This window comes from Canis aureus, chromosome 37 (assembly GCF_053574225.1).
Source record: "Canis aureus isolate CA01 chromosome 37, VMU_Caureus_v.1.0, whole genome shotgun sequence".
NCBI classification, from domain to species: Eukaryota; Metazoa; Chordata; class Mammalia; order Carnivora; family Canidae; genus Canis; species Canis aureus.
This window is the reverse complement of record NC_135647.1, coordinates 10,966,813-10,992,149: the sequence shown is the minus strand read 5'-3', so window position 1 is coordinate 10,992,149 and position 25,337 is coordinate 10,966,813. Positions and strand designations below refer to the sequence as shown.

Genomic DNA, 25,337 nt, shown 5'->3' with positions numbered 1-25,337 from the left:
GAGCCCCAGGGGCATCACAGATTGTCAGAGCCAGCAGGGACCTCTGAGACTGCAGTCTACCCTCCTCGTTCAACAGACAGGGAAGACGTGTCCTACCAACACACGATGACTTAGCTCTGGGTTCACCACGGCATAGCTCCAACTAGGGACTTCTGACCTCCAGCCCCTGGGCACCCAGAACTGATAGGGAGCCAAAGTAGGATGTGAACTGCAGGAGGAACAAAAGGACTCTCTTGTAATGTCAAATGATGCAATAGGGCAAGATGCTCAGGTCCTGGATTCATCTGGGCATCTGCATAGAATAATCTCTGAAGGCCCTCTAGGAAAAAAAAAAAAAAAAAACAGAATGACCCGAAGGTTTGTCAAGTGTTTTAAGGCCCTCTGACGCAAAGGGCAACATTGAAAGATACTAGAACAAGACAACCCTTTCTCTGCTGCCCACGTTGCTCTGGATCGGGTAATGGGTGAATGGGAGAAGTGACAGGAGAGGCACCCAGGCCTCCAACGGACTCCCTGCTTCTGCTGGAATGTGAGACACAGCCGCTCGATCATTAGCATACCCGATTTGCATTCACTCCAGATGAGATTTCATCATTGCATCATATTTATTCATCCCTTAATATAAATCTAAATTGCTCTCTTCAAATAGCAGAGAGCACTGTGCTTTGGTAAGGGGAAAGAGAAATGATCACGGTGAGAGATGCACAGCGTTTTCTTCTGCTCTCCCTCCCCCAGGCTGGATCCTTCCATGGCTCATCCCAGGGCTCAGCAAACAAGCCTCAGTCTTTGGTATCTCACAGTGGGGGGGCTCTTGGTGGAGGAAAAATATGGTAGCCCTCAACCCTCCCAAATACCGCGGGAGCCCCTGGTAAGTCCTGTTGGAGGTGAGCCCAAGCGCCTTCACAGCAGCCAAATATAACTCACTAGCAGACAAAAGACTACAGCCTTTTAAAGAAGACAATCATGTGTCTGGACCTGGAAAAGTTTGCTTGGAAATAAAGAACATTTTTTTTTTTTTTAATAGAAAGGGAGGCATTAAACTATGGCTGTCCACAAATGATCTCTGGGCTTGACAGGACACAGAGTCCAGAAAATGGATAACGGGCAAAGCACCCAGGGCCACAGCGGTTTCTGCTTGTTGCTTCCCACTGTGGCCACCACCTCATTGTGTAGGGGAAGCAGCATGTCACATGGGCACTGCTTTTCCTGAGAAGAAATTTCTGGTGCCTTTTCCTGTAAAAGGAAAATTGGTATCATCGTCTAGAAGTGTACATTCAGAAGTATTGTTTCTAATTCTTTTCGTTGGGGGACAGGACATGATCCTCCCACATCAGTGTGTATTTTTAAAATAGCAAGAGTCTTATATGAAATTCCTTTATCAGCTCGCACATATGCTAACGGAAGGTTCGCATGAGACGCCTTGCAGGAAGGCATCCTAGAGAAAAAGAATGACCAATTACCTCTAAATTGAACTCCTAACTGTGCCTTGAACGAGGGCATATGTGACAAATTTTACCCAGTAATTCCGTTTTCATGTGTCTTCACCATTATGATTTCAGCTCCTTTCTAAAGGAAGTCTAAGCACGGTCGGAGCTCGGAGGAATGTAGATGGTTTCGAGCATCACTACTCCAGTGCTTTCGGAGCTTCATGCTCAAGTTAAGGATGGGTCCTTAAAATTGAACCCTGGGCAACCCGAGTGGCTCAGAGGTTTAGCACTGCCTTCTACCCAGGGCCTGATCCTGGAGACCCGGGATCGAGTCCCACGTCGGGATCCCTGCATGGAGCCTGCTTCTCCCTCTGCCTGTGTCTCTGCCTCTCTCTCTCTCTCAATCTGTGTCTCTCATGAATAAGTAAAAAATAAAATCTTAAAAAAAATAAATAAATGAAATAAAATTGAACCCTAACTTCTGGGTCTGGGGCTAGATGCCAACGCCATCCCACAGGGTTACTGGGGATGCTGGCTAGACTTGTCTTGTCCTGGGGTCGCTTCAAGAACTTGAACCAAAGTAATAAAGGTTGTCACCCCAGAGCCCCAATTCAATGACAGCACATGAAAACAACAAAATACCTATCTTGTCTCTATCAATAATCCTTTTTCACAATAGGCCTGAAATATTCAAGATGCTCAGAGAAATATGAGGGTATTGGACCAGGAGGCCTGAGCAAGTCACAGGACTTCTCTGGGCCTCAGTTTTTGTTTTGTTTTGTTTTTAGATTTTATTTATTTATTCATGAGAGACACACACAAGAGAGAGAGAGGCAGAGACACAGACAGAGGGAAAAGCAGGCTTCATGCAGGGAGCCCGATGTGGGACTCGATCCTGAGACTCCAGGATCACGCCCTGGGCCGAAGGCCGACGCTCAACCACTGAGCCATCGAGGGATCCCAGGGCCTCGGTTTTGAAAGCAAGGGAGCGAGTTAATGGATTTCTACAAGTCATCTGTGTTCTCTAAGCCTCTGCTTCCATGCTCCTTGTCTTTCCCTAAGGGGATACCAGCAGGGACTAAGAGTGTTAGAAAGGTTGTGCCTCCGACCCCAGAGGAATGTGACAAGGGCCTTCCTTGCATTGTTCCCACAGTAACCGGAGCCAGCTGTCCAGGCAGGCCAGCCAAGTTACGGCGCATGATCGCACACAACCGGGGACTCTGCATGGACGACTCCACCTCCAGGCTTCCCCATTTCCTCTGGGCCCTGGTCTGCAGGTCAGCACCCCCCTGGGAACACAAGAATGGGTCTGCGATCTTTAATAAATAACAGTTGAGGGTTTAAAATCTGGAGTGTGGCCACAATGGCCTGAGGCTCCCCTGAAGCGCAGCCAGAGGGTGCAAGGATGTCCTGGCTTCTCTGAGTCTATGAACCTGCCCCGGAGGGGGGCCATGGGGGCTCAGGGTGCCTAGAGATGGCAGGTCTCTTTCTAAAGCCTGTGATGATGCTAACTCCTGTTCAAAGAAGGGGACTCAAGCGAGAGTGAGAATCTAAGATGAGATTTTCATTAGAAAATCTTGGGGTGAGCCACAATCTGTAAGCTCACAGTTCTGAGCAGGGACGATGATGGAGGGTTTCCTTTTTGCCTGCAGCCTGCATCTGAGATACTAATGAGGGAAGATCACTGGAAAGCATTACCATTATTTTTAGCTTTTCTAAGGGAGGGGAGGAGTTTTTGAAAGGGCAACATGGAAAGGAATGTAGGGCAGGGGTGTGTGTGGGGAGGGAGAAGCAGAGATGAGGAAAAATAAGAACTTGCAGGACAGATAAGCAGCTCCTTCCTCCTTTCTTGATAGACGGCTGCAGCCAAAACCACATCAAGGACTTCAGGTCCAGATATCTGGAGACAAAGAAGTCCCTGGAAGGAAATCGTTCTTCTGCAAGCAGGGCAAACGTGCACTTCAGCTTTAGGAATTATATTTTTTTAACCTTCCAAACGGAGCAAATGAGGCCCTCTTAGAAGCCCTTCTTGGCAAAGAGTTTGATCATTCCTTTTGGATGTGAAAGCTGCTTCAGCGAAAGCGAACCCCAAAGAGACACCCTCTCCGGAGGTACAGAGATCCTGAATGGTCCAGATGAAAAGGAGATGAATAGATTCCTCTTCAACAACCCTACGATTTTCAAATAGCCAGGTAGAGCCCAGAAGCCTCTACAGTGACCAAAATATGGACCAAGAATATAACATTTTGAGGGTGGATTTCTTTTTTCTTCTTCGCTTTTTTTTTTTTTTTTTTTTTTGGCACTAGATTGTAAAAAAGTCTCCTTAATGAGCTGCAAAAGCCAAGGCATGGATTCTCTTCCTCAATTCAGGGGCCTGGTAACTGCTGAAAGCACCGTCCAAATGCCACCTCCGTTCATAAGGATCCTTGGAACACACAAACCGCTTCATCACAAACGATTTGCCTGATGGAATTCATAAAGCAAGGTTGCAAAATATTCAAGTAATCAACCCTGCGGCATGGTCGACACAGGCCCGGCGCTAACAAAGAACACTAGAATCCTTTTCCCACTTCCAAAATAGCACCTAACGAAGTTGGTGCTATAGGAGAAGAGTTGCTGTATTTTGTTTAATGGAACTAAATTTGTGCCCATTTAAATCACGAGCAGGTGGCACTCGGTAGCAAAGAAAGCCCTGAAAATATTCACATTTAGTGAATGCAGTTGTATGTATAATTAGCCGAAATTTATTTTAAAGTACTCTAATCTTTTGTACTGTTTTTTTTACAATTCAAACTGGTGAGGAAAAGAGAGCAGCTTTTGAATTTATTATGAAAGCGCAGCCACCGTATTATCTGTTAAATTTTTTTTTTTTTTTTTTAAATGGGGAAGGCGTCAGAAAGTCTCTAATAGGACATATGTTAGGATCACACCAACGGAGAGGGCTTGCTTGCTTTCATGGGAGTGAGTCTGTTGTTATGGGAGCAATAAGTGAGCTAAACAATAGCATCCAGTAGAAGAGAAGATAGAAAGCATCAAAGGTATACATTTCAGGAGCACAAAATTTTCTCTTAACTGTTTCATGGAAAATTTCAAACATGCCCAGAGGACTTGCAACAGAGCACCAGACAGTCATTACCCGGCACCAATAATGATCAACTCATTGTGTGTCTAGACCTTCAAGCAAATCCCACAAATGCCATTTACTTCCTAAATATTTCTGTGGGAAGCACAGGATTGTGAAGCGCCCTCATTTTTCTCCCCAAGGTCCTGGCAAGTCAAATGCTCCCGGGCGGGAACCAGGTCCTCTTACCTGGGAGCCAAGTGTTCTTTCTTGCAAGTCTTTCCTCCACCCCTCTCTCTCTCTCTCACCCTCACAACCCCCTGGGCTGCAATAATAAGGAGCATAAAAACAAGCACTGTGCTGGTTAGAAATCACAAAATCCTACATTTTAAACTAATTTTAATTCAATTTATTTTTTTTTAAAGACTGTATTTATTTATTCATGAGAGACAGAGAGAGAGGCAGAGCCATAGGCAGAAGGAGAGGCAGGCTCCCTGTAGGGAACCCAATGCGGGACTCGATCCCAGGACCCCGGGATCACAACCTGAGCCGAAGGCAGATGCTCAACCACTGAACCACCCAGGCGTCCCTAATTTTAATTTTAATTTGCCACTTTGCCGAGTCCTAATTGTCTCAGGGATTAAGTAGAGCTATGAGATTGCCACTGAGATACAATTACTTATGACATAAAAGTTATTTTCACCTTGCAACAGTTATTTTTAATGTGTTTTCATCAATCTGGGGGTAAGGGGAAGAAGTCATGGAGCCCCGGAGACTACAGTGAGGTGAGGTCCCTGATGCTAAAACATTTTGGGGGAGGTCACACATAATTATTATGTAACCGTACCCTGAGAGCATTTCCATGACACGTTTATTTATTTTTCACATATGAATTAGAACCAACTATTTCAACATGTTGAAATGAAAGTTTCTATGAAAAACAAATGTTTCATATAATATAAATCAACATTTCCCAAAGAGGAAAGAGGCAGGCCCTCTCCCTGGGGGAATTCTAGCATCTTTCAGAGAAAGAACAGGCGAGCCCAAGGAAAGTGAAAAGAAAAAAAGAAACATTCCCTCCTTTTGTCATGGACTTGCCAAACCCCTAACTGAAGGGGACCTACAATAGAACACCAAATATTCTCAAGGAAGTGTCCAAGACTGGAAAAATAGTAAGTGAATGCAGGGTTTTATGTAACTGATTGAAATACGCTGCTCAATTGCATTCTTTTTCCTTCTCGAAAAAACACATAAAGCTCCCGTACAGGGGAGGTTATGGGAATGAGGTGGTTACAACGTTTAAAAAGCCCCATTTGAAGTCAACCCCAAACCTTGAGCTGAGGCTTTAAATGCACTTGCTTTCAAAAGCCAGACCACAGAAAATCTTGTCATTTTTTACTATACGCTGGCAGCAATTCCTTCCATGTGTAACCTCACCATAAAACCCCAAACGATCGGCCCAAGGTCACAGAGAAGCAGTTGGGTCTGGGGAAATGGCCTGCCCGCCCGTGTTGGTTTTCTGGAATGGCCATAACAAACGTACCACACACTACGTGGCTCAAACAACAGACATTGGTTTCTCACAGTTCTGGAGGCTAGAAGTCTGAGGTCAGGATGTCAGCAGGGCTGGTTCCTTCTGAGGCCATGAGAGAAGGATCTGTTCCAGGCCTCTCTCTTAGCTTCTGGGGGTTTGCAGGCCATCTTTGGTATTCATTGGCTTGTCACAGCATAACTCCCGTCTTAACGTGGCATTCTCCCAGCATCTCTATCTTGATGTCCAAATTCCCTCTTTTTCTAAGGACACCAGTCATCTTAAAGTCGGGCCCATCCTAATGACCTCACCCTAATGGGATCATCTGCAAAGACCCTATTTCCAAATAAGGGCACATTCATAGATACTGGGGGGCTGGGACTTCAACATCTTTGGGGGGGACCACAATTTAACACTGAATACTGCCTTGTACCCATCTAACTTAAGAGAGGGAAGGGAGGGAAGACGAGCCAGCTTGCACAGTATGCCACCAGTGTTTTAGGTTGTCCACAGCTGCTCAGAGGGAACACTCAAGAATAAGCATACTATGACTATGGATAGACCCCAGCAAACCATCATATGGCTTTATTGTGTTATTGGGGCCCCTTCACACTGCCTTTTCTCCTGCACCCATTCTCAGCTTTGGCCAGTGGTCATCGTGCAATCTGCACGTCAGTTTGGTCTCTTTCAACCTCAGCATTGGACAGAAGTCATTTCTTGCCTCTGCCAACTTTGCATCCTTTTCTATGTATTCGGCTCTCCTTTATCCCTCCTTCTTTGATTCCTTTTACATTTGGGGCAAGCAAGAGTATCTCAGAAAAGGCAATCAAAATATATTTTTGACCTATTTCTATAGCCAGCAGAATGACTGGCCCATGACAGTCACTGTTAAATATGCTCTTTTGTGGTTTAAAGGGTGTCTTTTAAGTATGAGAGTTGCAGAATATAATTATTCAACAATTCTAATAGGCAGTGACGACACTGGGATTCCCAGTTGACAGAGGAGGAAGGAAATTAAAGCTCAGAAGAATCAGGAAATCCAGTACTGGGCACACAGCTAGTAAATCACAGAACCGACATATAGACTCATGTCTTCTGATGTCAAGTTCTATATTTTTACGCAATATGTAATATGATGTAGTTGATATGAAATTATCAAGAAGGATTCAGAGGTTTTTTTTCTTGCCTGTAAGGAGTATGGTAGCAATAATAAAGCCTTATGTTTATAATTCCACATTTGAAGACATTTTTCAAAATGTTTTTCAATTTTGGGTTTTATTTAGGTGAGGGGAGTCTGGGTGGCTCAACTGGTTAAGCGTCTGCCTTCAGCTCAGGTTATGATCTCCAGGTCCTGGGATTGAGTCCTGCATTGAGCTCCCTGCTCAGTGGGGAATCTACTTCTCCCTCTCCTTCTGCCCCTGCCCTGCTTATGCTCTTTCTCCTTGTCAAATAAATAAAATCTTAAAAAAAATTAAAATAAAAAAAATTTTAAAACCAGAGGAGTTACTCTTAGGCCCATTTTATGGACGAGAAGTGAAGGCAGAGATTATGTAATTTGCCCAAACAAAACCAATGAGTTGACAGTGGAGCTGGAATAAGAATTTCTGCAAATTCACCCAGAATTCAAAAATGGGTGTGACTTCACAAAGAAGATAATTCAACGTCAGGATCCCTGGAGATAGGTAAAATGGAAAGAAAATAATGTAAATTGAAGGATAAAAAGAAAAAATTGAATACATTTCCATATATTTTACTGCAGGAAGAAGCAGTACATGCATGTATCATGGGCGTCAGAAGGGATGCCTGCCTGCACTGCGAGAGAGGCCATTCTGGATTACCTCACATGTCCCATAAAATGCATAAAAGGCTATTCTCAGCAAGTCACATGAGATCTGTGACTGGAGAAGGAGAATATGCTTTCTTGATCATGACAGACCACAAGATTCCCTTTGGTCTTTCACATCCCAAATTCATGCGAGCAGACTTCCAGAAGGAAGTGGAATGGGAGCTAACAGCTTTAGCAAAGAGAGGTGACGAGCATGCGTGTCCCAACGTGGTCACCAGACCACTGTGGTTGGAGGTGCATGTGTGGGGAGGCGGCAGTGGGACAGGACGTGGGAAGGAAATGTGGACATCATTGTGTGGAGGGTCTCAAAGACCTTTCTGAGTAACTGAGATGATCCTGTAAAATGTGAAGGGTTTGAGCAGAGGAGTGACCTCGTCGGGTGCATGCTATCTGTCACCTAGAAGTGAGGGACTCTCAAACCCACAAGGCCAGCTCTGACCTCTCTTCCAAGATCCAGATATTGGGGTTTTTTTTCCAGAATGCCTGCTGGGCATCTCTCCATGGTTAACCTGCTGGCACTTCCAACTGGGTATGTTAGATCTCTACGGTCTTTTCCAGATCTAACGTTCTCTGATTCCACCCAAAGTTGCGGGTCTGAAAAACCTGACATTTTTCCCTGGAGGAGGCTGAAATAAACGAGGAACAGAGAAATCATGTTCAAGAGGCAGAGCAAAAAGAGCAATGTCTTTAAATTGGAAAAAAAAAATCTGTGTTAGTCATTCCTTTCTAACTTGCACTTGGGCTCTTCGCTATAGGAGGCATCTGAGCACGTGTAAGGATGCGCACACGCACATCCAGGGTGGGCGGCCTGGGGCCCTATGGTCAGGCGCCAACCAAGAACATAAGCTTTCAGTGACAGGCCAGAATGGCTTTCTTGTCAATCAGAGCTGCTACCTTGCACCTGCAGAGGCTGGCTCGAGAAACAACAATTAAAGCACAGATTAAGAATCTTGAGTTGCTAAATATTTTAAGCATCCGGTACCCCTGGACCCCAAAGGACTCACACTCATCTCTCTAACCAACTCACTCTATTTCTAAAGAGCAAATAGCCCCTGAATTCTTATGAGGCTATTTGGAGGGACTATTCCCCCAAAAACAGGTGAAGAACCTCCACAACACCCTTTAGTAGGAATAAATGTGTTCTCCTGTCAAACTTTCACTCTGCTACTTCAAAAGAAACAATACTGTGAAAACCTTTGCTTTCCCAGAGAGGAAAGGCAGCACATTAATTCACAGTGTGTTTTGAATAAAGCATCATTTATAAGGTAGAGGAATTCCGCTTCCCTTTTCCGGACATAGCTTCCAAAACACAAAAATTCAGAGCGTAGGTGGGTTGCCACTCCACACACTGAATTTAGAAAGACACTCATACTCTCCACAAGCCTACCTCCTTCGGCCCACGTTCAACATTTATCTTGGTTGTGACAGAAACCATGGCTGTCCGCTATCCAGCATCTGATCAGAACATCGTCCCATGGGGTGGTGTCACCTTTATGCCTCATCCTGCTGCTCCAGGCTGGTGCTGTCCAAATACACTCTCAATGTCCACATGTGTCTGACATCCACTCATGCTCAGCACAGCATCTTGATCACATACTGAATTCTCACTGAGAGCAGTCTGATCTGGCTTCTCTGTCAAAAAGTGCGGTTGCTCCGTGTATTCCAGACCATAGAATACTAAATTGTTAAAATAACACAGAGCAAAATGGCTCCAGCAACTTCAGAAACACTGCCTGTGGCAACTGCACATACCCCATGACCTGTAGATCTCTTCCAAAATCTTATTCCGGTTTACTCTTTCGGGCCATGGGCCTCTAGGATTTGTGCTTCTTGGACAACTGACATGGTCAAGACAGAGTAAGCAAACAAACAAACAAACAAAAAACCCCTACAGTTTGGGTCTGAGTAGAGCACTGGCCCTATTGACGTACATCATGGTAGCCCAGATACTGCACGACTCAAAAGGCTATTTTGATGAACTTACGAAAAGTCCATAATAAATCCATAGCAAAACCCACATTACTGGAATTTTTTTTTTAGAGACAAAAACCAACACCCCCAAACTTTCTAAGGTATATCTCAGTTCTCTTCCGGTTTAAGAAATTCTCTGGACCTTCATGATGGCCTCCCAAGGGAGAGCCTGGTGCCCCTTCCTGATGCTTCCACTACATTCTATATATCCCTCTCGTGCTATCACAAAGCATTGCAATCGACTAGTTACTCGTTCATCTACTATACTACAATAATTATAATGTCTAGTGTCACAGAGTAGGGACCACTTCCTTCTTAACTTGCTTTAGCATCTTCAGTCCTTAGCACCCTACTTGGTACAATAGAGGAACTTCAAAAAATATGAGCAGACTGATTGAATGTAAAATCCGATGTTCTCTTTATTCATCCAGTCCATGGTAAGTACAACCATCTCTTACCACATTTGGCACTGACCGTGGCCCTCAATGGCCTATGGCCACAGTTAGTGCCTGTGGCCATCCTAACCAGGAGAGGATCATTTCCCCTAAATGAGAACGTGAACTTGCTCTGCTTGAAGTCAATCAGGAACTAACTGCTTTTATAGTTTTCTCCTTTGAGAGAGCCAGGAGGCTTGAAAGAATCTTAAAAAAAAAAAAAAAAAAAAAAAGGAAAGCTTTGAAAGAGAGTGTGAGCAAAGCCTACAGCATTTAGGGCTGGGAACGATTATCCCTCTGCACATAAACCATTTTTTGGTGGGAGAGAGCAACGCTGTGAGTGGCAATTTTTCATGCAGTACTGGGCTAACGCCCTTTAAATAAGATCTCTTTTATGACATTGACACTTACAGGATATGCTGTGAGTAGATTAGGGTATGTTTATGCCACAGCACACATGGCTTCAGGTCATTTAACTGACAGGGGAAAGATAATTTGGGGGGAAATGATCAAATCCACATGAGAATAATCTATAAACTATAAAGCAAGGGCATCATGGAAAAGATGATCCTGTGCAAGCCAAGAGCTTTCGTTCAAGTCCATCCAGAAGTTTTTCCTGAAATCTACTAGGAGCTCAGCCCTGCACCAGGATTTGTGGGGAATATGGATGAAATCATTGCCATGGTTCAAAGCTCATGCCCTCCTGCCAGTTTCTAAACCTGCCCCATCATCACCCACCACTGCCAGGTTTCCAAAATGTGAATGCAATTGTGCCCTCATGCTTCCAGCCACCTCCACCATAACTAGCCTCCAAGCATGACAAACAAGACCATGTTCAACCCCAGGTCTGTCAACCGTTCCCATCTCCCGGCTTGCAACTTCTCACCACTTGAGCCAGAGTCTCTTCCTCATGCTTGCTTCGGCATAAGACTCCTTGATTTCTTCAAGCCCATGCCTTTGAAAATGCTGCCCTTCTCTGCACTCTCTGGAACATGTGGGCCAGCTTATTCTTCATAACTCATCCCTCAGAGAAATCTTTCCTATGAACACCTCTCCACTCCAGTCCTGATGTGTTTCTCTGTATGAGCTTCCTCAGCAGATCCTGTGTCTCAGGGTCATGGCACTGGACATACGGAATCCTTCCTTCTTTCCCTCTGCCCATTGCTTTCTCTGGACTACAGATAAACACATAATGAGCAATTGCTGTCTGCAAGGCCCTGTGCTGTGCTAGATGTGTACAACATCTCTAACAAATCCACACAACTCCTGAATTGTAGGCATGACTCCAGATGAGCAATTCAGCTCAGAAAGTTTTAGTAACTGGGTCAGGTTCACACAGCGCCCTCGCACAGAGCCAGATGCTTCTGCTCCAAGCTCTTGCTCTTTCCTCCTCAGCACACCACCGAGGTGAGAAGAAGGTGAGAAGACATGCTTGAGACACATGCCCAGAGCCAGTGGTTCCTGCAATGTGAAAGTCACACCCAGGGCTCTGGTGTGAGACCAGCAGGTGCCGGCCAGGGGTGTCCATGTCCTTTGGGTGGGCACACCCAAGCAATCTGCTCACTCCCCAGGACTTTCTCTTTCCCGCCTATCACCCAGACGATTGTACAGCGAGTCCCAAAAATCACCCATCAGTTTCTCTAATTTCTGGAGTCAGCCTAAATTCCTTTTGTTTTTAACCACAACCCACCAGCTCCGTATATTAAATGTTTCCAACAAGCATCAAAGCCTCAATTGTCACTGTCTTCTGTTTGTTTTCTAGTTCTGCTAACGTAAGGGACAGCCTGTCCTAGGATTTATTACTACGGTAATGTCAGGTTCAGGGTTAGGACATAAAATACCTCTCCAGTTTCTTTGCAAGAGATCAAAACACTGTCTTAATGGCAACATCAAAAAGAATCAACATGTAAACATGTTTCAACAGGAATTCCTTTTCCCTTCAGTGATTTCTCAATATCTGGAACTCTCTATTACTCAGTTCTGCTTACAAAAGGGAGAAGATTTCACTATTTCTGCTAAGTCTTTTCTGAAGCTCTTCTTCCTATCTGCTGACAATTCGTGTTTTGTGCCATTTTTTTGGTAATAATATTCTGGGAGGGGGGACTGACCCTCGAAATATTTTGGTTTATCATGTGGGTTGACTTTGGGGGGAGGAATATCAAAAAAAAGAACATTTTTTTTATCTCTTCTCTCTTCCTTTCCCTTCCTCCCTCCACTCTTCCATTTCTCCTTTAGCAAAAGCCTACTTCTTGTGGATCGGTAAATACGGTGCTACACATTCCTATAGCTCCTTAGTCTTTTCACTTGATTGGCAAAAGAAAAATAGCAGGAGATTAGGGTATAATTGCTACCTTCTTCCTTTACAGCGTGGACTTCCCACTCAAACTCCTCAGCACTGGTGAGGAAAATCAGCCTACCATTACATCACTGCAGGAGAACCTCTGCAAACAATTCAGTCAGACCCAGCACTTCCAAACTGCTCTCGGCACATTATAAAGGCCTGCAAACACCAAATGGACATTAAACATGCCTAGCCCCAAAGGCAGCCTCACTGTTAATGGGGAAACACAAGAAGCATTCCATTAACGTTAGAACTACCACCAGACTGTCCACCATCATCTGCTGTGATTTAACGCTGTTCTGGTGGAATTAGCCAATTTAATTATAAAAGAGAAAGGAAGAAGGGGTCTAAGATTGGAAAAGAGGCAGTAAAATCATTATCTGCATATGCTGCGGCTGCAAATCTGAGCGAATCAGTTGAACAACTACTGCAGACAATTAGAGAATTCCATAAGGTAATTAACAAAAGTCATATGCAGAAATCAATAGCCTTCTAAATGACAGCCAGTAAAAAGATACCCCATTTTTAGCAGCAACAAAAACATGAAACATCTAGATGATAAACTGGATGAGAAACATGCGACATCTATGAAGAAAAATTTTTAAACACTACTAAGGAACCGAGAAGGACAGGAACATCTGGAACTTTCTACCTTGTCCTTAAACAGGAAGTCACTATCAAGAAAGACAGTAATTCTTCCCAAATTAATCTATAAACTTGATACGGTGTCAAAAAATACCATGAGGAAGTTAATTCTGAAGTTCACATGGAAAAATAAAAAGGAAAGAATATCCACAGAAATGATGCAAAAAGCAGTAAGAAAAGACTAGCTTGCTCGATAACAGAAATATTATAAAGTTCCAGAAGTTAGATCAGTATGCATTGGTACATGCATAACAAGTAAGATCAATAGAAAATACATAAACTCAAATACATACTGAATTCAGCACATGATAATGGGAGAAGAGACTTTCAGTAACTGGGTGGCCACCTGGAAAAAGTCAAATTAGATCCCTAGTTCATGTCCTACACTAAAATAAATTCCAGAGTGACCAAAGATTTAAATGTAAAACCTGAAAACAAAAACAAAAACAAAAAAAACCACTACAAAGAACTTTGAAAATATGAGGCTAAGTAGAAGCAGCAAGTCATATAAGACTGCATATTAAATGACTCCACTTACATGAAGTGTCCAGAATGGGCAAATCCATAAAGAAAGCAGAGTAGTGGTTCCTGGAGGCTGGGGGATGGCGGGGGTTGGGAGTGATGGCTAATGGATATGGGGTTTCTTTTGGGGGTGATGAAAATGTTCTGAAATTAGATTGTGGTGATGGTTGCCCAACTCTATAAATGCATTAAAACCATGAAATAGTACACATTAAAAGAGTGGATTTTATGGTATGTGGATTCTATCTCAATAAAGCTTTGATTTAAGCAATACTAAAGTAAAACTATGAGACCATTTTTTATATAACATTTGACTGCAGAAGGCCTGTGTCTATCAAAGAGTGAAAAGTCAGGGGGAAAAATCTGATAAGACCACATAATTGTAAAAACAACTCCTGCATAGAAAAAAAATGGGTCAAAAAACAAATGGGAAAATAAAAAAAGCACAAGACAAAAGGACAAGTTTTCTTGAGCAAGTGAGTGCTCCTAAAAATCAATTAGCTGGAGAGACCCAAAACCCAGTAAAACACAGGCAATGAATGAATGTCAACATACATTTCTTAGAAAAGCAAATAAGAATGGCTCTTAAACATGTGACAACATATTCAATCATCACTGTAATGAGAGAACTCACATTAAAGCTACTAAAAGATAGTATTTTTTCACCTCTTCCATTGGCAGAGACCACGAAGTTTAATAACGCTGTCTGCGGAGAAAAGGCACACTCACGCAGTGCTAGTAGGAGCATACATTAGTGGAGATGCCAAATTGGAGGGCAATTTGGCAAGGTTTACCAAAATTAAAACTGCACATTCCTTTTGATCCAACAATTCCACTTGAGTAATTTCTCCTCCAGAGAGCCTTGCTGACATATAAAATGCTATTTATAGAAAGCAATTCACCCAAGCATTGTTCATAGTAGCAAAGAATTGGAAACAACCGAAAAGTCCATCGTGTGGGACTGAACAGAGGGTGGCAAAACCAGACAATGGAATACTCTTTAGATACTATAAAGTATACATACTATACACTCTATGTTCTGACAAAAAGATGGTTAGGTTGAATGAATGAATGAATGAATAAATAAATGGCAAAGAGCAGAACAGTTTGTATGGTGTACACATTATGGTTTTTTTTAAAACATATTTCTGCTTATATAGCTTTAAAAATAATCCTGAAAGGTATTTCAGGGTAAAGTAATGGTAAGAAAAGAAAACAGTAATGGTGCTCACCTCTAGGAGTGAATTCAGATGACTTGGGAACAGAAATAAGAAACTTCTTTTTCCTCAGACATCTATCGGGCTCCCTTTATACTCCCACTGATTTAAAACAAATTAGTGGATTCTTTTAGTTAAAGAAAACGAGTTGAGCACTGGGTGCTATTCTATATGTTGGCAAATTGAACACCAATAAAAAATAAATTTATAAAAAAAAAAAGAAAACGAGTATGGCAAGGACACTGAAACATGACATGAACAAAATACGGGATCTAATTTTTGAGAGGTGTCAGGGTTATTTTTAATATGGTTATATTTAAGAAAAAAATTAATAATTAAAGAAAAACCCTCACAAATGACCGTCCAGGAGACTGAGTCAACTTTTGCAAAACAGACCCATTCAACGAAGCTTCCTACCATGGGGCTTTGGTAAGACTGTCCTCCCTCCACGCGCCCCTACACCCCCAGACTGGGCAAGACCACCCTTCAAGACCAGGTATGTAATCCATCTTCACAATCCATTCGAATTCAGCCAATGCAACAGCTGGACGTGTCCCAACTAAGGAGGTTTGTTTAGATTTATCCTCAGGGCACAAAAAGACCAATTTTGCCTACTTCTACTTACCTGAATTATTAAGTCCCTCATTGGCTATCAGTTAAATTTAGAACAAAAGAGCTGTAAAAATGTCCTGATAAACACTGTGGTCAATTCATCAGACATTCCCTTAATGTGCTTGTTCTAAGGGGGTGGGGAGTGGAGGGGTGGAGATAGGAGGATGGAAACCAACCTGTCCCCACCTGGCTTCTCTCCAATTCCTCTCTGAAGGAGCCCTGGGCGCTCATGCAGAACAGACCAGTTAGCAGAGGCAGGTCAGCAAAAGTAAAAGGTCTCAGACTCCAACAAAACTTCATTTTAACCCTCTCACAGAGACTGGAGCAAATCCATTTGTTTGTCACCTCTTCTGTCAAGTGGAAATTTTTGGATTCCCTTGAAGACACACATCTATCATCATAAAAGAGCTGGCAAGGCTTATTCCTCCCCCCCCACACCCCCTTATGACCTTGTTAGCCATTCTAGGTCTTTTTCCCATGGTCCACCTGGCAGGCTGAAGGCCAGAGGTGGCCGACATTCATAGGTAATCCGCAACTTTATTTTAGCCCCAAATTTCAACCTCCTCTCCTATGGATGAGAAAAATGACACCTTTGTGTTCCCTTCTCCTGGGTGCACGAAGGAGGGGATGGGAATGAGCAATGAGTGTGGCTCGTACATAACTTAGAGGAACTCCTGGAAGCAGAAAATCAAAAGAATTTCAAGAAATATTCTCTCAAACTCAGGCTTCCTATCCAACTGGCTTCTAAAAAGACTCCCCTGAATATCCGGTATGTGACGTATCTGATACTGGAGGTCAGATCCACTGGTACATCTGAGGCCATGGGGTTGGGGCAATGCACAGAATTGAAGAGGAGAGACAGGTGAAGGATTTATGTCTCGATATTTTCAAAAGCAAAAAGTGATTAGCATCACTCTGCAGAAAGCTGGAGAGATGATAAGTTTCGAAGAGACTGGGAAGGGAGGGACAGTGGGGGCGGGGGAGGGGGAAGCAGGGGACCCCAGGCTGTGCCCAGAGCAGGGAGTCCTAGAGTTTGAGATTTTCAGATTTCCACCAGTATAAAGCTTATTGGCTCAAGCTGATAAACAGACTGTAGGTGTGCAGTACCTGTGGATCTGGCAGGAAGGAGGTGAGGTTCAGGTGAGGAGACAGAGTGGGGCAGAGAGTTAGGAAGAGCCAGGCTGGACTGGGCACCTCACTCACTCAGAGAGGGAAAGACAGATGCCTGCTCCAAGTCCACGGGTATTCGGTAAGAGATCTTGAACCATGTTTCCTACTTTTCACAACCAAATCAGAGGAAGGTTCATGAACAGAAAGAGAATTCTCTGAGAGGTGAACAGGTGCCTAAACAGGTGGGTTAATCTCAGGATGAGGAAGGCAGCAGACAGCACTGTGATTGAGAGCTAAAGAGGTGTGAGTTCAAATCCCAGCTTCTCTCACTTCTGAGCTGAATAGCTTAGGAACCCATCTAACCCCCAGCCATGGCGTCTGGAAAGTAGGGCCGTCTCAGAAATGCTGTAACTCATACCTGATGCTTAGGAGAGAGTCTGGTGACTGGGGATTAGTAAAAAAAATTAATTGAGGTTCTTATTCTTCTACAACCACCTTCTCAAGGAAAATGATTTTTTGGGACACTGAGATAGGTAAGAAGAGACAGTAGTGAAGCAAACAAATGAGAGGGGGGAAAATCATTTACTGTCTTAATTTATAACCATTTAAAAGTCAGCTACACAGAGGGGCCCATGGGTGGCTCAGTGGTTGAGTGCCTGCCTTCGGCTCAGGGCGTGATCCCAGGGTCCCAGGATCGAGTCCTGCATCGGGTTCCCTACAGGGAGCCTGCTTCTCCCTCTGTCTGTCTCTGTGTGTCTCTCATGAGTGAGTGAATAAAATCTTTAGAAAAAAAATAGCTACACAGAGAAATGAAAACATGCCGACCCAGAAGCGTATTTGGGAATGTTCACAGCAGCATAATTCGGAATAGCCAAGAAGTAGAAACAATTCAAATGGCTATCAACTCACTCACTTGTCACTTGAGTGGACAAGCAAAATGTGGTACGTCCATACAATAGAATAGTATTCAGTCATAGCAAGGAATCACTGCTGATACACGCTCTTGTGGGGATGGAGGTTGGAAACTTTATGTGAATTGAAAGGAGCCAGATACAAAAGTCCACATATTGTAGGATTCTGTTTATATGAAGTGTCTACAATAGTCAAATCTATAGAGAGAGAAAACAAATTGCCAGGAGCTGGGGTTTGTGAAGGATCGGGGTAACATGGGAAGTGACCATTAATGTATATAAGGTTTCTTTTTGGGGTGGTGACAAATGCACAATTCTGGGCAGCACAAATGACAGACTGTACATTAAAAAAAAAAAAAAAAGTTAGCTCTACGCTTCCTGCTTCCCGTCTCCTGAATAAAGAATATTTGTCTTCCCTGGGTGAAAGGTCTTGATGGGTAGAACGTACCCAATGTAGAATTCCAGCAATTTCTTTAATTGTGAATATCAGAAGATATCGATCCTCTTCCCCTGGAGATGTTGTCGGGTGGGTGCCAGAGAGGTTATTTCGCTTTTTCTTTCTATCTGCTTCTTTCAGTCCTGGCTACTGCATTCGGGTTTCCCCATGAGCACAGTGGTTAAAAATCAATCTTTACTTGATCTTCACAGGCAAAAGCTTTAAAAGTGGACAGGCCTTTTCATACCCAGTTTAAAGCTTATGAAAAAAATACTGGGGGGGGGGCACTCTGGAACATTGGTTTTAGGCTTCTCCAAATCATGGGGACAGAGTACCTAAAAGCAATGCTTTCTCCAAACTACTCCTCTTAATAGGCAACATGATTTTCTTTAGGGAACAAACTGCAAGGACAAAGTATTGAAAAACCACTCCCCATGGCCCATTTGATGTTTGATTTATCTGATAAACATGCCAATCACTGCCTACAAAGCAACCTCATAATATGACCAGTTCCAGGAAATCAACCTTTTCCACAAAAGTCAACAGTGTTTTTAAGGGAATGCTGAAGTTAAAAAATCAGAATGCCAAATTATTCATTTGCAATAATAATTAATAATCACAGTGACAAAAAAAAACCCCAGCAATTATTATTTCTGTACGACTCCAAAAAGTCTCTGGATAATGCTGGCTGTTGACCACAAAAAAGCACTGCCTGTAGTCCTCGAACATTCCAGGAATCAAACACAAAAGCATTTCTCAAAGACTTCCCACGAAAACCATTTTACTACATAGGGTTAATGTAGTTTCTTTAAATGTCAATAAAGTCTCTTCAAATGTTTCAGCGTCAATGTTCAGGACTGGAGACACAAAACAAATGATGAAGTGCCATGTTTTATGACAGGTTACTCTGGTCAGTGGCATGTCAGCTGTAAAACATAAACTTCCACTGAGATGAGCACATTCAATGACTGTCAAGTAGCCCACTGGGTTTAATGTTCGTGAAGAGGTGCCAACCCCATTTGGTGTGTATAATCTACAAATGAATCCAAGCACTATCAGTGCCGAAAACTGCATGACTCTAGCTGGCAGGGCATTGGGGGAGGTCTCCAAAAAGAGAGAGAGAGAGGAAAAAAAAAAGGGGTTTTCATGACATTGGAAGAGCAGATTATATAAGATTTAAGTGGAATAATAACCATAAAGCTTTCATGTATCTCCAGATATCTAGAAAGCTGTACACTCAAGCTGGTCATAAAACAGAAATCCATCAAACTTAACGATTTCTATTCTACATTCAGCATTCGTGTTTTTGCATCCAGATATAAGAAGTACGATGCACACTATTCTGCTTTTGTTTGGCCAAGGCGGAAAAATTCAGATGGTACCCTACTTCTTGTGGGGTCTTAAAGAGGTAGCTTCAAGAGTTCTCCATTCATGACTTTGGCTCACCTTTTAGAACTCTGGATTCCCCCCCAAACACTCCCTTGTCTTATTATTGGAGTAACTTGTAGCTAAACATTATAAGCAGTGTACTTACAGGGGAAAAAAAAAAATATATATATAAGTTGCCTTTTATACGTTTTGACAATCAATGCTCAGCAATAACCTGACAGTATTTAATTATAATGCCTGACTTTTCTATAGTACTCCACAGTTCATAAAGGGCTTTCTTTCACACTCACGTAGGCTTCTTTGTATTAAACCACAGCTTTGCAGCTAAGTTTCTGTGAAACCCTTTCAAAGATATTCGTCAATTAGTGATCGGTTACCATATAAAGGCGCCTGAAATCTAGGAGGATAATTTGGGAGAAAGTGATTGTAGAGACCGGGGAGGGCATCTATGAGGACATCAGAACTGTTCTCCCGGTGTTGACAGCAACGAAAAACCAGCAAAAGTTCCAACAAAATACCTGAACTTGAACCTAAAAGGAAAATGTCTCTAGCAGAGGCCTCCGGACTGTCTTAAACCAGAAGGGGAGGACCATGAAGCACGACTGCATTTTCACTACACGAGCGTCAGAATCTGAGCCTCAAGTGCAAATCAGAGCAACAGCTGAGACCATTTTCTTACCATTGCAGGGGTGCACCCCCACGGGTGAGGGGGGACCCCTCCTCCTTTGTATCCTTTGTAATGCAGCAGCACAGCACCCTGACAATCTGTGACAAGCTTGCACCGTCCTGGGCATCCTATTTCTGCTTCCTAACAGAACAGCATCAGTCCCATTTGTGATCATATCCTGTCAGCAGCTCTGCTAACAGCAGAATTTTTCGCTCTTGTATATGGACAGCAAGTTCCCGAAGGAGGAGCCGCTCTAAGACCAAGGTTCTACCCTTTTTGCTTTACAATATGATGCCAGCAGGAATTGCTCTGTGCCCGCATTAGGCCTATAAACAGATTCGAAATAAACAAGGCTTGTAATCTGCAAATTGGCTCCAGGGAGCAAGTAACTGATTCATCAGATATTTGTAAAAGCAAATACAAAAATCCATGAATTATGTCTCTGTGTCGACAAACTATAAACTGCTCAGAACTTTTATGTTAACAAGGCACTTTGCTTTGATGTGTTGCGTTTTCCCCCTTCTATGTGTGGAACACATACACAAAAGAGAATTATAAACTTCGGCGTTCCTTAACCTTTACAAACCAACACAGTAATTATATTGCAAGATATCTGACAACCCGGGGTAATACAAGCAAAGAATTCTTTCTCTCCCCCACTTCCTTTAAATGGTTCTCAATTTTTCTACAATTTACAGACTCCCCGCGCAAAAGGTTTTCATAGCCATGAATCGTACTGAAGATAAATTGGTAGATAAAATAAAATCGCTATTCCAATTCACGAGAATATTTGAGGCACCTCCAAAGGAAATGTTTCTCCAAACATAAAGACAGTATTAAATTTTAAGAGCAAGGCTATCATCAAAATGAATGCAGAAAAGAGTAAACATAAGTTAACTTGACAAGCCCATACTGATAAAGCACAGATAAATGTTATCTCTGGGTTACAAGCCCAGTACAGGGAGTCCTCAATTTATGAATGATCTGTGCACAGAAAGTGCATTTGTAAGTCAGTTGTTTAGAACTCCAATCCCATTTTCTCAGAGAAACGACATTTATAAATAGTGCTCGGTTTTGTCAGAAGGCAAACAAGAGCTATTAAGCCCATAATGTCGACAAATTCTAGTCCTGACAGCTCTCAAGTAAGCTGTCCCTATGTTGAGTAGGGGCAGAAATCAAGAGGAGGTCAGGGAGAGGAAGGTTCCTTCTTCCCCACCTGGAACTTCCCAAGTTTTTTCTGGCATCTGCCTGCCTCTCTTTACAGACTCTCTCTTGCCCCAACTTGTATTCCACACCAATCCCCCCATCAAAATACTGCATCCCAACTCATGGAATAGAGCACCAAATAATTTTGTAGAGCTAACCCTCAACCCCCTTCCCCAAACTCCCCTTCTTGTGCTCAGATATCTGACAATCAAAAGCTTCCAGATAGTTCAGTTCAGTAAACACTTGTTTCAGAGTTGGTGGGAGAGAAAATCTTGGGAGACTGGAATGAGGATACAACTGAACCCTGAGTACAGAACGCAGGTAATGAGACATTTGGAAGGACTGGGATAATTTTGGGGATTCCTTTGGAATTCAGTTAACAGGAAAAGGACCCAGGAAGTGGCAATTCAAAGAACGTAAGAAGCAGTTTCCTCACCAACTGGCAGAGATGAAACCCCGGGATGGTGGTGGGGGTGCCATCTCCTGGTGGTGGTATTTAGAAGGTTCCCTGCCGTTCCATGTGGAGCCGCACATGATTGCTTCCTCTTTTCTTCCCCACTGAAGATAATATCAGGGGATGGGTGTTCAGAGGAAGATGGTCTGAAGGACCCAGAGTCCTGACACACTGACTCAGTGGGCTCCTGATTTTCCTAGGACAGAGGTGTGGTGTCCTGCAAATCACTGCGTACTCAACCAGGTATGTCCCCAGGGTGTGGCTGGGATGGAGGTAAAGGCTGACATTAGGCTTTATCAGGCAGAGGCTGGTTAGTGTTCCACAGACCAGAGTCCTTGTCCCCATGGGCATAAAGGTGGGCACATCCCATCTTTCCCAGCTGTTAGGTATGTCCGTGTGACTAAATCTGGCCAAGGGCACATGAAAGATTGATGCATGCCTCTTCCATTAGTAAGTCTCCAGTGAGATCTTTCACTCTCTCTCTCTCCCCCCCAACTGCTGGCCAAACTGCTGTAGAGGAAACTCCAGGTCTCCCAGGGACCTCACGAATGGCTGAGCCATGAAATGGAAGGACTCTCGGTCTGGGCATCTCCACATGTGGATACCTCCACCCCCAACTGAGATTCCTGAAAGTTAACTCTAATGAGGGGGGGTGGGTACGGGGTTCTTAAAGCACCATCCTTGTTTTCTGTGCCTCCTCCTCTTTGTTGCATCTCAGAAGAAGGTCCTTTATGTTCACCTACCCTGAATAATCCACGAGGTTGGTTTGCCTCTTAAAATGAATGGCCCCACACTGCTGAGATTTTATGATGCTTCTAATTTTTCCACTTCCTTCACTGTGGTCAATATATTTGACACTAAAAGGCCCCCTTATTCCTTTTAATCTACTTGGGGGAACTGGGTAAGTATACTCATTACATCATTAATCTTACTCTCGGTGCCCATCTCAGGGCCTCATCCACAGCATCAAGTGTAGGGCCATTCATCAGTCATTCTTCTCCTTGAGAAGTCTTTTTCCTATTATTTTGCAGATTTCATAATGAGGTTAGAGTCACAAAAGTATGTGCACTGGATAAGAAAACTAGGATTCTATGATTGTTATGACAAATTTCACAGAAGTAACGTCACGTGAACGTTGTTAAAAGAATTTGCTCACTTCATTCTTATTCATTCAGTATACTTTTAATGGCGAAGAGAAGAAGAGAAGATGATGGTGAAGAAGGGAAGGAGTCTGTAACCACGCCCACCTCTTGCTCTGTAAGTATCCCCCTTATTACGTTTTTGAATGTTACAAGGTACGGTACAAAGTCTAAATTAAGACAGAACTTAGATTTTGCTCATTCCTAAAACTTGGCTTTCTATCCTTGCTTCTTCCACGGCAGTTTTCTGGCACTCTCCCACCCTCATCCCTTTGTTGCATTTCTGAAAGGTCCACTAGGTTAAATGACCATTCACTTCCTATGTGGCATCCTAAAAAATAAAAGAATTAACCTGTAGAGGGTAGAGGGGCACCTGAGTGACTTAGTTGGTTAAGCCTTGGAGTCTCAGTCTCAGCTCAGGTCATGATCGAGCCCTGCACTGGGCTCCACGCTGGGCACAGAGCCTGCTTAAGATCCTCTCTCCCTCTGCCCCAACCCTCCCTACTCATTCTCTCTCTCTCTCTCTCTCTATCTCTCTCTAAAAAAGAAAGAGAGAGAATTAACCTGCATAATACATTTGTATGAACTCTATGACAAAGAATCACTGATAGGTTTCTCAGTCTCTATGGGGCTCTGCTGAAGTTTCCAGAGCAGGGATTCTGCTTGCCTTCACCTTGCAACTTTTTGAAAATAAGTCCAAAATGTTTTCCCGAAGTTCAACATATGACTCCCACTTCCACCACCAAAAGAAGAGTGGACACCCGCTGTAGGAAATGTGCTCTACTCAAACCCATCGGGCACTCTGGGAGGGCACTCTGATATGGGCTGACCGGCATATATAGCTTTGTGGAAAGAACCTTTGGACAAAGTTTATATGGAACCTTTATACAGAACCATTGACTATAATTACAATTTAGAACTCTGTTCCCTAAGAACAAGACCGAAGACCATACATACAAAGACCATAAAAAGATTCTTTATCCTCCTACTTTGAACATATGTGCTTCCATAGAGGCCCATAGAGGGGACCTTGTGGTCACTTCATAGAGCGCCACTGATAATGTCCACGCTGCAATGCCAATGTCATTTCCTTTTACATTCTACACAAAACATCTATTTGCATTATGAAACACACTGCCATTTTAGACCAGGTTTTAAATACACCGTAGGCACTTCATATTTCATGGAGAGTTCTCATCGTTAAGAAGAGATTTGGAACTTAAGTTTACAGGTTGCAAAGGTGACACAAAATGCTTCATTCTGGACTAGAATCAGCACCACCCCAATTTCACACTTGTAAGAATACCAAGTAATTTCCATTTACAGTTAACCATGAAAGAGGTTAACTTGCTCTTCGGTTTCCTATTCTCAACAAAATGTCTATTTATTATCTATTTTTGTCTAAGCATTGATTGATATCAAAAAAGGGGGTAAGAACTCAGTTTTTAAGAAACATAACTTAAAATGTTGATTGTAAGAGGAATGGAAATCTTCAGAGACTTTCAAAGACCTTTAAACCACAAATCCAATTACCACCAGCCACAATCAAATGCGTATGTCCAAGTATGTACAAAGTGAATACACCCACTCTTCTGCCCCTACCTTGCCGGTAATCAAGCCCCAAGACTAATTCTGACTGTGTGGGATCACAGCTCATAAATGCTGATGAAGAGGCTACCAGCTTGTTGCAGAGATAAATACACACACACACACACACACACACACACACACAATCCCTTTACAGAGTCATCCTTGAGGTCTAAGTAGAAAATTATGAAATAAATGATGAAAACAAAGGAATAAAAGATACAGAAACCCTTTTCTAAGTAGCAGAGAGAAGGGACAAGCTACAGAGAAGATGAGCACAGCCACATTTGTCCAGAAGAACATTAACGGAGGGTCTGCTCAGTGGGCCCCACTGTATAAAACAAATTCAAAAGACATAGTGCCTAAAGATTGGGAGCTCAAAACTTCAGCGCACGAACCTCTTTTTCTATTTCTTCTATAAAGTTCCTTGTGTTTTTATGGTATTTTAACTTTTGTGTTTGGAGCTGTTGGAATCCAGAGATCTCGATCTTGGCAGAATTATGATTTAATAGGTTTTTTTGGTGAGTAGACTCTGAACAGTAGGCTAGACATCTTTATTAAGCATAGAGAAATGCCAACTTGAAAAAAATATCCAAACACTGCTCATGGCTGCTGTTAGGAAGAGATAAACTCCCTCAATTCCCTTCCTTCTCTTTATTTGGAGGACAGGGACCACCCACGCCCCCCAGCAGGAGGGTCTGAGCTAGTCATCTATGAAGCCATTCAGTCCAGCTCAAGCCATGGGCTTTGCTGCCCATGTTTCATAGGCAGACAGTACAGTTACATGTTTCTTCATCCTCCTTCTTTGCCTAGACTACATAATTCCTCAGC

General features: G+C 43.1%; 1 protein-coding gene across 14 annotated transcripts in view; it reads right to left on the bottom strand.

Moving 5' to 3' along the window:
- The window catches only part of ATXN1 (ataxin 1), a 412,684-nt gene that overhangs the window by 216,001 nt on the left and 171,346 nt on the right, over positions 1 to 25,337 (bottom strand). The gene's annotated exons all lie outside the window — the stretch shown is intronic.